Here is a 13,783-nt window from a genome sequence, read left to right as displayed (position 1 = left end):
ATAATGTTTGCAGCTGGGAGTGTGTCAGTGTGGTTTGTGATGTAAAATGCTTGCAACTAGGATTGTGTCAGTGAGGTTTGTTTTCATTTATGATTGCCTATGTAGAAAGTGATGATTTAATAAAGATGTTTCTTGTTTTTTTTATAAAGCAGGAATTGTATAATTTATATAATATTGCTTAAGTTGTATGATATACAGCAATATATGTGAAGTATAATGTTTATGTTAATTATAGTTTTATTACTTTTTTATGAATGCAAATGTGTCTATGTCACAAGTGATAATTCAGTAAAGGTGTCTGAAAACAAAAGAAGCTTCAAATGCAAATGTGTGTTCATTAATACAACATATTCATGAAAAGCATTATATAGACCAAGAAATCTTTGTAAAAAGAAGCCACTGAGGAAGAGTGAAAATATAAGGAACATAATCTAGATATTTTTGAAAGGTATAAAAAATAAATATGGACATGGGAAAGAAAGTGAGCTTTGATATAGTGCAATATTTATGCAAAGGAGAAAGTCAAATTAATTAATACGAAAAAAGCAGGTCCAAAGATACTCAAAGAGAAATACAGGCAAAGGTACCTAGATATGGAAAATTTCACAGTACAAAAAATAAGATCACAGCGAGGGAATGCAGAAGATTAGCAAAGTAGAAGTTAAAAAAAATAGAAGCTGAAGTTATGGAATACCTACGAATTGAGGGCTTTAGTGTAGAACGCTTAACAGGTTATGTCACAGCATGATACAGTAGAAGTCCCCAAAGTAAGGAGAAACAGGCAGAGCAGGAGACATCTGAAGAAGAAACATGGGCATGGGAAAGACAAAAAAAGATTTAATATGGTACAATATTTATGCAAAGGAGAAAGAAAAACTAATCAATACAAAAAGTAGCACCAAAGATATTTGAAGAGAAATGCAACCAAAGACATCCAGCTATGGAAAATTTTACAGTACAAAAAAAAAAAAATATATATATATAAGAAAACAAAAGGAGAAAAGAGGACTGGTAATGGAGAAGTTAAACAGCTAGAAAGTGAAATTATGGATTACCTGCAAAATGAAGGATTCAGTATAAAAAATCTAAATCTGATGACACCACAGCATAACAGAATAATGAATCTCCAAATTAAGGAGAAAGTAGTAGAGCAGGAGGCATCTGAGCAGTTTCCATATGAAGATACTTTGCATCCTTCAGTAAGAAACCAGTACAAAGGTTAAGTTGGAGTTGCACAGCAAGGGAAGGAACAGGAAACTGTGGAAACTCTGACACAGTCACTGTTGTGGAGTGACAGCCCAGTGAGTTTCCATATGAAAGAGCTACAGACAGCACAAGGTGAAGCTGAAGAGAATATAGCACAGGAAGATTCTTCTGGAACTTTCTCTATAGAATACCCACACCAAACTGAGAACAAAGAATGTGCCATTAGTTTAGAAGAAAATGATCTAAGGGAAGAATTGCTTGATTTAATAGAGATGGATAGACATATTAAGATAAATGAAAGAAATAGATTACAGAGTAAATAAGACCCATAATGTTAGAAGTTCAATAAAACAAATGAACACAGTAATCAAGACCGTTCATATAACAGAAGTAAATAGGATATATTACTCTGCAGCTACATGAAAACAGGTATACGTCTTAGCACAAAAACACAGGGCAGTAATGAAAAGGAAGGGTAGAAATCAAACGCCATCATAGAAGTATCAAATAGAGAAAACTTAAGTAACTAAGGCAAGAAGTGTCACCGTTAGCAGAGTACAGAAAAGGAAACAGATCAACAAAAATATTCATAAAGATAAATGTGATAAAAGCAATTTGTAGTATCAGAACAGACCAGGTTCTATTGTGCACTATTGAAAATAATAAAATTATCAACACAGGCAGAAAAACTTATAAGAATATAACTATAAACGAACAGTACAAAATAAACAATTTATTGATGACCCAAAAAAGTTTTAAAGAGAACTGGGAAACAAAGCAAAAGGAATAGAAACACCAAAAAAAGAAAAATAGACACATTTTAGAGAAATATCTATGAAGATCCTGTGCAACACAGCAAAGATGCTGAATGGATAGAAGAAATAAAAGAAAGAATAAGAAGTTCACATGTACAGGATATGAAATAGGATGAAGTAATGGCCAGAGAAACTGAAACAAAGTTAAGAAAAGCTCCTAACTGGAAAACTCCAGGCCCAGATGCAGTACTTAACTTCTGGCTAAAAATATTAACATCTTTACATGAAGATTTAGCCATGATTAAGAACTATTTATAAATGCACCCTGAACAGACTCCAACCTGGTTAACAACAGGAAAAATAATACTCCTCCTTAAGAGTGAACCTTTTAAGATATCCTAAAAACTATAGACCAATAAATTGCCTTCCAGCGATGTATAAACTATACACTTGAACTAATGCCGACAGAGTTTATAGGCATTTAGAAGAAAACTCAATCGTGGCAATAGAACAAAAGAGTAACAAAAGAAAATTATATGGAATAAAGGATCATTTGTTGTTAAATAAAGTCATAACAGAGAATTGTAAAAAGTGGAAGAATCTAAGTATGTTATGGGCAGACTACAAAAAAGCGTTCAACAGCATCCCACATTCATGGATAAAAGAGTGCTTACAAATGTGTAAGATACACCCAAAATTGATTGACTACATTACAGTGAACAGGAAACAGTGGGAAACCACTTTACAGCTAAGCCATGATAAAGGGCAAATTATTATCCCAGGAATAAAATTCTGAGGGGGATATTCCAGGGTGACTCTTTGTCACCACTGCTTTTTGTCTTGCCCTTAACCCATTAAGCTATTTTCTTAATAGATTAGGTCATGGTTACAATTTGGCTCCCAGAAAAGAACAAAGTGTAAAGACTTCTCATCTTCTCTTTGTAGATGATTTAAACTGTACAGTTCATCTGATGAGGAACTGAAAGCACAACTGTAAGTGGTCAAACCTTTCTCAGATGATGGAAGAATGTCATTTGGTCTTGATAAATGTGCAAAAACAGCCTTTAAAGCAGGAAAACTGCAGCATCAAGAAAATATTGGTTTGGGACAGGAATGTGATATAAAAAACTTGAGCAAGAGGGAGTATATAAATATTTGGAAAATGATGAAGGATCAACAATAAAAACATGAACAAATGTGAATAAAACTTAGTAAAGAATATTTTAGAAGACTAGAATTAGTGCTGAATACAGCTCTGGCATCTAGGAACAAAGTCCAGGCTATAAAACAATTTGCTCTTCCTGTTCTAACTTACAGTTTTGGGGTGACTGACTGGTGCCAAAAAGTACTGGATCAATTGGACAGGAAAACAAGAAAAATGCTTTATACTTATCAAATGATTTATAAAAATCAGTGTGTACTAAGATTATATACTCCCCAATCTGAAATAGGTATGGGCTTCCTCGAAATTGATTACATGTATAAATCTGAAATCATAGGATTGCATACATATTTGCTGACCTCACAAGATCAAACATACAGAGAGTTTTAAAACAAGAAGAGAACAAGTCTAAGATGACTTCCCTGTTTAGTTTAGCAGAAGCATATCAATGTCAAGCAGGAATGGAAATCAAACCAGAAATAGATAAAAATCAGGCAGCAACTGAATATTCCATAAAACAAATTAAAGAATATAAGGTAAAGGATTAGATGATAAGGCAAGAAATGTGGAAAATGTATTAATATAGTTGCAAATACAGAAAACTCCTGGAACAACCTCTTGTTGATTAGGATTTAACACAGGAATGGTTAAGGAGAGGTGAATTTAAACCAAAAGACAAAAGGCTAATATTGGTGCCCAGTGGACTATGTACATGTTGGTTTACAAGGTCCATTGAACAAGCTGGAGAAACAGAGAATGCAGGTTTTGTAAAACACAGTTGGAAACAGTCACACATCTTGTTGCTGGGTATGATACACTAATGGCAGAAGAACTGTATACTGAAAGGCATAAAAATGTGACAAAACTGTTGCATTGGGGATTATGCAAACATTATAATACTAAAGAAGCTGAGAAACACTGGAAACATCAGCCACAAAGCATTATAGAAAATGATGAAGTTTATATCACATGGGATCACCCATCACCAACAGTTCAAAAAACAGATGCGAGAAAACCAGATATAGTAGTCCAGGAAAAGACAAAAGTAGCATTGATCATTGAAATTGCTACACCCAGTGATTACAGCATCTTATGTACAGAGAGACACAAAGTCATAAAATACCAGGATTTGCAGGCAGAAACAAGGGCAATGTGGAAGAAGGATACTCAGACAGTTCCAATAGTAGTCAGAGTAATGGATCTTATAAAAAAGAATTTACAGTCATATTCAGATATGTTATCAATACATGTAACTGTATACATTTCAGAAAGAGTTAATTCTGGGCACATTGTGGGTGCTGCAAAGAGCACTTTCGACTAACATCTAAAACTGAAACAATACTAATTTCATAAAATTTAATCATACTTTGACTTAGGAATAGAGTCCATTCCCACCATGATACTAGAAACCTAAAAGTCTTGGAGAAATTAAAAAGTGTGTTTACAAAATACTTTACTTGCCAGTCCATTAATTTCTTGTACATTCCATACCAAATACCATATGGGCCTGATACTGAATTAACATTTACTTTCAGTAGTTCATCCAACTCATTTATGGTAATTTCTTTTTCAAATTCTTGCTTAACTCATTCTGGAAATGTCTTTACTTTCATTCTCTCTTATTTTCCATCATTCTACTTTTACACACATTTTCAACATGATACACTACAATACTCATAGTTTGCTTTTGTATTCTTTTTACCTCTCCTTTTACATTTTTAATTTCACTAATTATCCTAAGTCCCTCCTTTATTATTTTACCTAAATATGCAGATACCTCCTCCTTTCTCCCTTGTAAATAATATCTCTGCTTAAACATTAATGCCTTCATTTTTGTTCAATTTCTTTTAACTACTTTTTCCATATCATAATACTCTCTCATATTATTCTCTAAATTCTGTAAAGCATGTCAACAAAATTTCTAATATTTCACTTTCTCTTCCTTTCTTACATCATCCTGCCAATGGAAAAAACACTCACTTTGTACTTTTTAAATTCAATCCACCACTCAGACCAGTTTTTATACGTGTCCTTCATGGGTGTATGAACCTTCAATAACTGCAACACTTTCCACTACCCAATTTCACCCCATAATTTCTCATTTATTTATTTTTTATTCCCTTTTCTGTTTTAATATACTCCCTTAGTCTATCACCTCCATTCACATTGCTAAATGGTGTGAAAAAAAAACAGTCACAACTGTATTACCTTCTGCTACCCTCAGGCCTTCCGATAACACAAAATAATCAGTTTCTGATCCAAGTGCCCCCCTTCTGTAATCCATTCACTTTTCTTCCACTCAGCTAATTTACCACATTTTATCATTTCCTGTATTTTTTTACATCATTCCCTTTCCTTTTACATTTCCCCTTAAATCACATTAAAAGTCCCTTGCAATTATAATTTTCATGTCAGCTATCACATAGTGTAATATTTGATGAAACAAATTCTCTTTCCTTACTAGTTGTTTATAAATATAATGCTATAATTTTGCAAACATGTTCTTTCCACCTCACATATACAACAGTTAACCTCCCCATCCTTATCAATGATAAAGCTAGCATTTTCACTGTTTATTTGCACAACACAGCCACTCCAGAGCAACTTTTACTTTCTAAGTTCCATATTATATTTTAACCCCGCAATTTTTCTGTTTTCTGCCTTTCTTCATTTGTCAGGAATTTTACATCCTCAATATAACATTTAGCATACCATTCTAGTAACCTTGTCCTTCTTATAGTGTTAATAAAACTGTTCACATTTACTGAAAGTACACTAAAATTGTTTCTTTGCCTTCTTTTTATGTTTTGGGTAAATATTTTTACTCTTCCCCAGTTGAATATTTTCCTAAGTTCATGTACAAATAATCCTTGATCCTCAGAATCAGATTTTTCACTTGCTGGAACTTTAAAAGTTATTAGAATAAGTCCCTTCTCAGGACCTTTGTTCCTGCATACACTCTCTCTCCTCATTTCCCTCCATTATTTTATCTTCTTCTACAGCTTCTTTTTTATCTAGGTCACCCTTTCTCCCAGCCTCTAGTTATCCTTCCTTGAGTATGTTTTCACCCTCTCCCCCAACCTTTTGTTATTCTTCCTCGGGTATATTTTCACCCTCTCCCCCAGCCTCTTGTTATCATGGCTCGAGTATGTTTTCACCCTCTCTCCCAGCCTCTTGTTATCCTTCCTCGAGTATGTTTTCACCCTCTCCCCCAGCCTCTTGTTATCATGGCTCGAGTATGTTTTCACCCTCTCTCCCAGCCTCTTGTTATCCTTCCTTGAGTATGTTTTCACCCTCTCCCCCAGCCTCTTGTTATCATGGCTCGAGTATGTTTTCACCCTCTCCCCCAGCCTCTTGTTATCCTGCCTCTAGTATGTTTTCACCCTCTCCCCCAGCCTCTTGTTATCCTTCCTCTAGTATGTTTTCACCCTCTCCACCAATCTCTTGTTGTCCTTCCTCATGACTCTTTTCTTCCCTTTCTGCTTCTTTTTTATTTACTGTTTCCTCTTGGCAGTCCACCCAAATGTGTCCCTTTGTGTTTTACACAACCTGCATTCAGGCACAAATCTTCTTGTTGTATGTCCTTTTTCCCCACACTTTTTACATTGTACTTTGTCTTTTCATCTTTTCCTGTTACCTGGTAGCTTCATCCTTAGCATCTGTTTCCCAATATACTCAGCATCCCTCCTCAGCACATGTCCAAACCAACATAATCGTGCTTCTCTGGCTTTGTCTCCAAACCTCCCACCCTGGGCTGACCCTCTAATATACTTACTCCTAATACTGTCTACCCTCATCACACCCATTGCAAATCTTAACATCTTTAATTCTACCACATCCAGCTCAATCTCCTGCCTTTTTGTCAATGCCACTGTCTCCAACCCATATAACATAGCTGGTCTCACTACCCTCTTGTAGACCTTCCCTTTCACTCTTACAGGTACTTGTCTGTCACAAATCACTCCTGACACTCTTCTCCACCCGCTCCATCCTGCCTGTACTCTCTTCTTCACCTCTCTTCCTCACTCACCGTTACTCTGAACTATTGACCCCAAGTATTTAAACTCATCCACCTTCGCCACCTCTACTCCTTGCATCCTCACCATTCCTCTATCCTCCCTCTCATTCACACACATATATTCTGTCTTACTCCTGCTGACCTTCATTCCTCTTCTCTCTAGAGCATATCTCCATCTCTCCAGGGTCTCCTCCACCTGTTCCCTACTCTCACTACAGATCACAATGTCATCTGCAAACATCATAGTCCACGGGGACTCCTGTCTGATCTCGTCTGTCAACCTGTCCATCACCATTGCAAATAAAAAAGGGCTCAGAGCTGATCCTTGATGTAACCCCACCTCCACCTTAAACGCATCCGTCACTCAAACTGCAGACCTCACTGCTACCACACTACCCTCGTACATATCCTGTACCACTCTTACATACTTTTCTGACACTCCTGACTTCCTCATACAATACCACAACTCCTCTCTAGGCACCCTGTCATATGCTTTCTCTAAGTCTATAAAAACACAATGCAACTCCTTCCGACATTCTCTGTATTTCTCCATCAACACTCTCAGAGCAAAGATCGCATCTGTAATGCTCTTTCCCGGCATGAAACCATACTGCTGATCACTAATCATCATGTCCCTTCTTAACCTTGCTTCCACTACTCTTTCCCATAACTTCATGCTATGACTGATCAATTTTATCCCTCCGTAGTTACTACAGCTCTGCACATCACCCTTATTCTTAAAAATCGGTACCAAAACACTTTTTCTCCATTCCTCAGGCATCCTCTCACTTTCCAAGATTTCATTAAACAATCTGGTTAAAAACTCCACTGCCATTTCACCTAAACACCTTCATGCTTCCACAGGTATGTCATCTGGGCCAACAGCCTTTCCATTCTTCATTCTCTTCATGGCTATCCTTACTTCCTCCTTGCTAATCCATTGTACATCATGATTTACTATCCCTACATCATCCAGCCTTCTCTCCCTCTCATTCTCTTCATTCATCAACCCCTCAAAGTACTCTTTCCATCTCCTCAACACACTCTCCTCGCTTGTGAGTACGTTTCCCTCATTATCCTTTATCATCTTTACCTGCTGCACATCTTTCCTAGCTCGGTCTCTCTGTCTAGGTCCTTTTCTCCCTCCTTAGTGTCCAACCTTTCATACAACTCTTCATATGCCTTATCCTTAGCCTTCGCCACCTCTATCTTTGCCATGCACCTCATCTCCTTATACTCCTGTCTACTTTCTTCATCTCTCTGACAATCCCACTGCTTATTTGCCAGTCTCTTTCTTTGTATACTCTCCTGTACTTCCTCATTCCACCACCATGTCTCCTTGTCATTCTTCCTCTGTCCAGATGTGATACCAAGCACCTTTCTAGCTGTCTCCCTTACTAGCTCTGCTGTAGTTACACAGCTATTTGGTAACTCTTCACTGCCACCCAGTGCCTGCCTTAACTCATCCCTGAACTCCACCTCACAATTACCCTTTTTCAATTTCCACCACTTGATCTTTGGTGCTGCCCTAACACTCCTCCCCCTCTTCTTGATAACCAACGTCATCCTACAAACCACTATCCTATGCTGCCTAACGACACTTTCTCCGGTCACCACTTTATAGTCTCCAATCTCCTTCAAACTGGCCCACCTACATAAGATATAATCCACCTGTGTGCATCTTCCTCCACTCTTGTATGTCAGCCTACGCTCCTCCCTCTTGTTAAAATACGTATTCACCACAGCCATGTCCATCCTTTTCACAAAATCCACTACCATCTGACCTTCTGCATTCCTTTGTTTAACACCATACCTATCCATCACTTCCTCATCCCCTCTGTTCGCTTCACCAACATGCCCATTGAAATCTGCTCCAATCACCACTCTCTCACCCTTGGGTACAGTCATCACCACTTCATCCAATGCACTCCAAAATTTTTCTTTCTCATCCATTGCACACCCAACTTGTGGAGCATACGCACTAACAACATTCATCATTACACCATCAATTTCCAGCTTCATAAACATCACTCTATCCGACCCTCTTTTCACCTCCAAAACACTCTCAGCATACTGTTCCTTCAGAATAACTCCTACGCCATTTCTCCTCCCATCCACACCATGATAAAACAATTTGAACCCACCTCCAATACACCTAGCCTTACTCCCCTTCCATCTGGTCTCTTGCACACACAATATACCAACCTTCCTTCTGTCCATCATATCAGCTAGCTCTCTCCCTATACCAGTCATGCTGCCAACATTCAAAGTTCCGACCCTCACTACCACAGTCCTAGCCTTTCTCCTCTCCTCCTGCCTTTGGCCATGTCTTCCGCCTCTTCTCCTCCTTAGGCCAACAGTAGCCCAATTTCCGCCAGCACCCTGTTAGCTAACAGTACTACTGGTGGTCGTTGTTAACCCGGGCCTCGACCAATCCGGTATAAAAATTTTTCTTGGTGACTGTATGAAATGTTTTGGTGAAGTTTTACGCCAGATGTCCTTCCTGATGCAACCCTCCCCATTTATCTGGGCTTGGAACCAGCACAAAGAAATGCACTGGCTTGTGCATCCCCAGTGGCTGGGCTCTACACACACACAGTAAATATATATATATATATATATATATATATATATATATGTGTGTGTGTGTGTGTGTATGCATTTATTTCATTCAGAGATGTCTTCATGTAAAAAAAAAAATTATAAAGACTACTTATGTCAGCAATTGAGGATTAACACAACCAAACGACAAAACAGCATTTCATTATTTCATCTATATTACATAATTTCTTTATTTACTGAATTCATTAAGTATATATGTATATACCAATACATATCACGTCATTGGATGCACATGAAAGTAACAGCATTAGTATGTTATTTATTTAATTTGTAACTTTTATTTTTCTTTTGGGTCCGGTTATTTTATATATACATAGTATTATCTGGGAGTCACAACAAATTATTACATATTTTACTAGCGGAAACAAAAACAGTTCTGGAAGATTGTCATGTTACAAAGTAGTAGCCAGACTACTTTTCAGAATTTCTTCTACTGAGATGCAAAGTACAAAATCTTCAATTGATTATCTCCTTATTGCCCTACTGGCAGCCTTTTACACCTACAAATGTCAAGTTGGGGGCCCCTGAACACTTCTAGTCTAAGCATCATTTAGTTTATATTGCAGAGTTTTAAGAGAAGTACGCACAGACTAAACTGTAGTTACAATGCTCTTACATTACAATAGGCCTCTGTACTGCACTATGTTGATATATCTCACAGCTGGATATTCACAGTGATTGGAGTTCAGTTACAAAGATGATACATTACAACAACCCTATGTACAGGGCTGGCCTTAGGTAAAATGGTGCCCTAGGCAAAGAGCTTCATGGTACCCACCTTTGCCTACTGTTTCATCCACCAACCCCCTTTCCCCACATCTTGTAAATGCACATGACTTTTTTTTCTTCATTTAATCACATTTGCCTCACTCTTCAGTTTTTCAAGACACCACGGTTTTTTATATGCATTGAAATGCATTTAATTTTTTTTTTTAAATAGCCTTTTCATCAAATGAAGACGTGATCAAAAATTAGGATTAAGGGAAGAAATTCAGTGTTGCTGTTCAGCTCCACTTTTCCTTTCATTTGAACACACCATACCTGGCCAAGACAGCAAACATAATACCTGTATAGGAAATAATGCAATTAATATGGGGTCTGGGGACTACAAGGCCCCAGAAGCCATAGGGTTACAGATTATCTCAGTGCATTTTAAAGCATTTTCTCAACCTTTTTATCAAGTGGTGGCCCGAATAAAAATCATGAGTAAGAAAAAGATTTCAGTCTTATTATTATACATAAGTTGTAGAGGGCTTAATATTCAAAACTGACAAAAAGGTTGCTCATAATAAACTAACAAGAAAAGTGTTAGAAAGTATACATAAATCCTATCAAGGAATACTGCTTGCCTTCTAACCCTACCCCCCCCCCCACCAAAAAAAATACAGTCACTCTCTGTGCATCCCTCTGGTGTTGGAATGGGATGAAAGCAGAGGTTCAAATTGTGTATTTCAAGTGATGTATACATAGCATGCCTCATCACCCCTACCCTCAAAAAGCAGATAGCTTTGATCAATCAGATATGCCTGATTTATGATTGAGAAGAAAGTGGAAAAATAATGATCACATTAATATATTCCCACTTGCTGCTCCTAGAAAGTACTCTGCTCCTACACAAGTTGCAACAATCTTCTTTGCACACCTTTGAGGTATGTGAGATAAGTAAAAACAAAACCACACATTATTCAGTCCCAACGCAAGTTACAATGACCTCCTGTGCCTATATCTGATGTTTAATTGCAAGCAAATTAAAAAAGCAATGACCACACCACCACCACCACACACACACACACACACACACACACACACACACACACACACACACACAAGCATAAGCCATAGCAAAACTAGTCTTCCACTGATTTCAACAAATAGTATTACTATGTTTAACATGAGTACTGCCACAGCAGAACAGTGCCTACTGGTTAGCAGCCATCATGAATAATACAGATCTGTCGCTGTCTCTGAGTTTGACTCATATTTTTTGCCCTGTCCCTAATAAAACAATTTGATTTGGTAGTAAATCATTCAGGATTACAGACAGTGAATAATGCGTTCTAGTAAAATTAAAAAAAAATTTCCTGAACATCAGCCTTTATTCTGCTGTCATTTTTGTCTTTGCCCTGAATTCTTGAGTAAAGAAATTGAGATTTCTAGTATTTGGTGTCCTGATAGTATTTATAAAACTCCCTAAAAGTGAAAAACATTCATGCAGATAAAGAGCATCTAGTCTTCTTAAAATCCCAGATAAGCACTGAGATTGGTCACTCTGGGCTGCTGATCTCTAGAATTTACCTAGCTCATGATAATTTAATGCATTTTAGCTTTATCCTAACAGGGGCATATCACAATCCTGTTTAGGACAAAACACGTAATAGCAGAATGAAGGATTTTTTTCCTCCTTATTTTTCCCCAACCAGCAGCAGCTTTTGTGGGTCAAGGATGATTGGGGGGTCTTGCATTCACGAGTATTGTGGATGCCTAAAGCCAACTATGAAGATTGTTTTATAGTGGAGAGAATGCCCACCAACAGGATTTTAAGTCAAGGGCACTATCAGTGGTAAAATATTTAATGAAATTATGAAGCCTGCTACTTGGAAAAAAAAATACTGTTCTACAATTACAGATGTCTTAGAACTTTATAGAAGTAGTACTGCCAACCCTGAGGATCCTTCATCCTAAGCATTATCATTACCTACCCAGCTTATTAAGTACATATGACTGCTGTATCAGCTTTAGTTAGTTTGCCAAACATGTAACAAAATATCAAAATAATATAACTTGCTGTGGCTGGGGCCCCCTAGAATCGGGGGGGGAGGGTGCCAGCAATTGCAAGGTTTACTGGTGCCTAAAACTGTCTGTTCCTGCAATTGCAATTTACACATGAAACTATAATATGGAAAACCCTGATTCAAAACTATTTTATAATTTGTTGACTGATTACATCTTCATATAAGCACTGATGGGGGAGATAGAGCACCTCATATAAATCCACCTGTGATCCTCACATGTAAAGTTAACAGGCCAACTATGTATATTATGTACACAACACGTAGTCCTTTTGCAGTCTTTACAATGACACCTACAATAGGCACTGGGCACTTGTCTGGGGGTTAGCAGCACTATGGAGACATGTGCTAGGTTTACCTCTGTAAGAGGGATGGACACAGATTATAATTCATATTCCTGTACTAGTACAACGTTTTCAGTAAGTGTTTTCTGTAGTCACCCCTTCCTTGAACTTGCAGTCACAAGGATGTGGATTAAGGTCATTGTTCTTGTATTATACCAGCACAAATACTGGGCAAACATGCAAACAAACACACCCACCCACATGCACACACGCACACGCACGCACACACTCTCACACACACACACACACACACACACACACACAGACGCGCATACACGCTTACACACGCACGCGCATGCACGCACACACATGCACAGTGGGTAAAATAATAAAAGACAGCGGGCATCAAATGAAGTCCAAACGTGTTAATTATTTTCTACCTTAATAAGTAACACTGGTTCGAACTGTATAGTTTCTGGTGCACCTGTAGCTCAGTAGCTCCTTGCCCCTTCAGGTATGTATCTAACAGTATAAATAGTGACGATAGTATATTTTCTACCTTAATAAGTAACACTGGTTCGACCTGTATAGTTTCTGGTGCACCTGTAGCTCAGTAGCTCCTTGCCCCTTCAGGTATGTATCTAACAGTATAAATAGTGACGATAGTATATTTTCTACCTTAATAAGTAACACTGGTCCGAACTGTATAGTTTCTGGTGCACCTGTAGCTCAGTAGCTCCTTGCCCCTTCAGGTATGTATCTAACAGTATAAATAGTGACGATAGTATATTTTCTACCTTAATAAGTAACACTGGTTCGAACTGTATAGTTTCTGGTGCACCTGTAGCTCAGTAGCTCCTTGCCCCTTCAGGTGTGTATCTAACAGTATAAATAGTGACAATAGTATATTTTCTACCTTAATAAGTAACACTGGTTCGACCTGTATA

Source organism: Protopterus annectens, chromosome 2.part1, assembly GCF_019279795.1.
Source record: "Protopterus annectens isolate FY-2018-M chromosome 2.part1, PAN1.0, whole genome shotgun sequence".
NCBI lineage: Eukaryota > Metazoa > Chordata > Ceratodontiformes > Protopteridae > Protopterus > Protopterus annectens.
Note: the sequence above shows the minus strand (reverse complement) of the source record.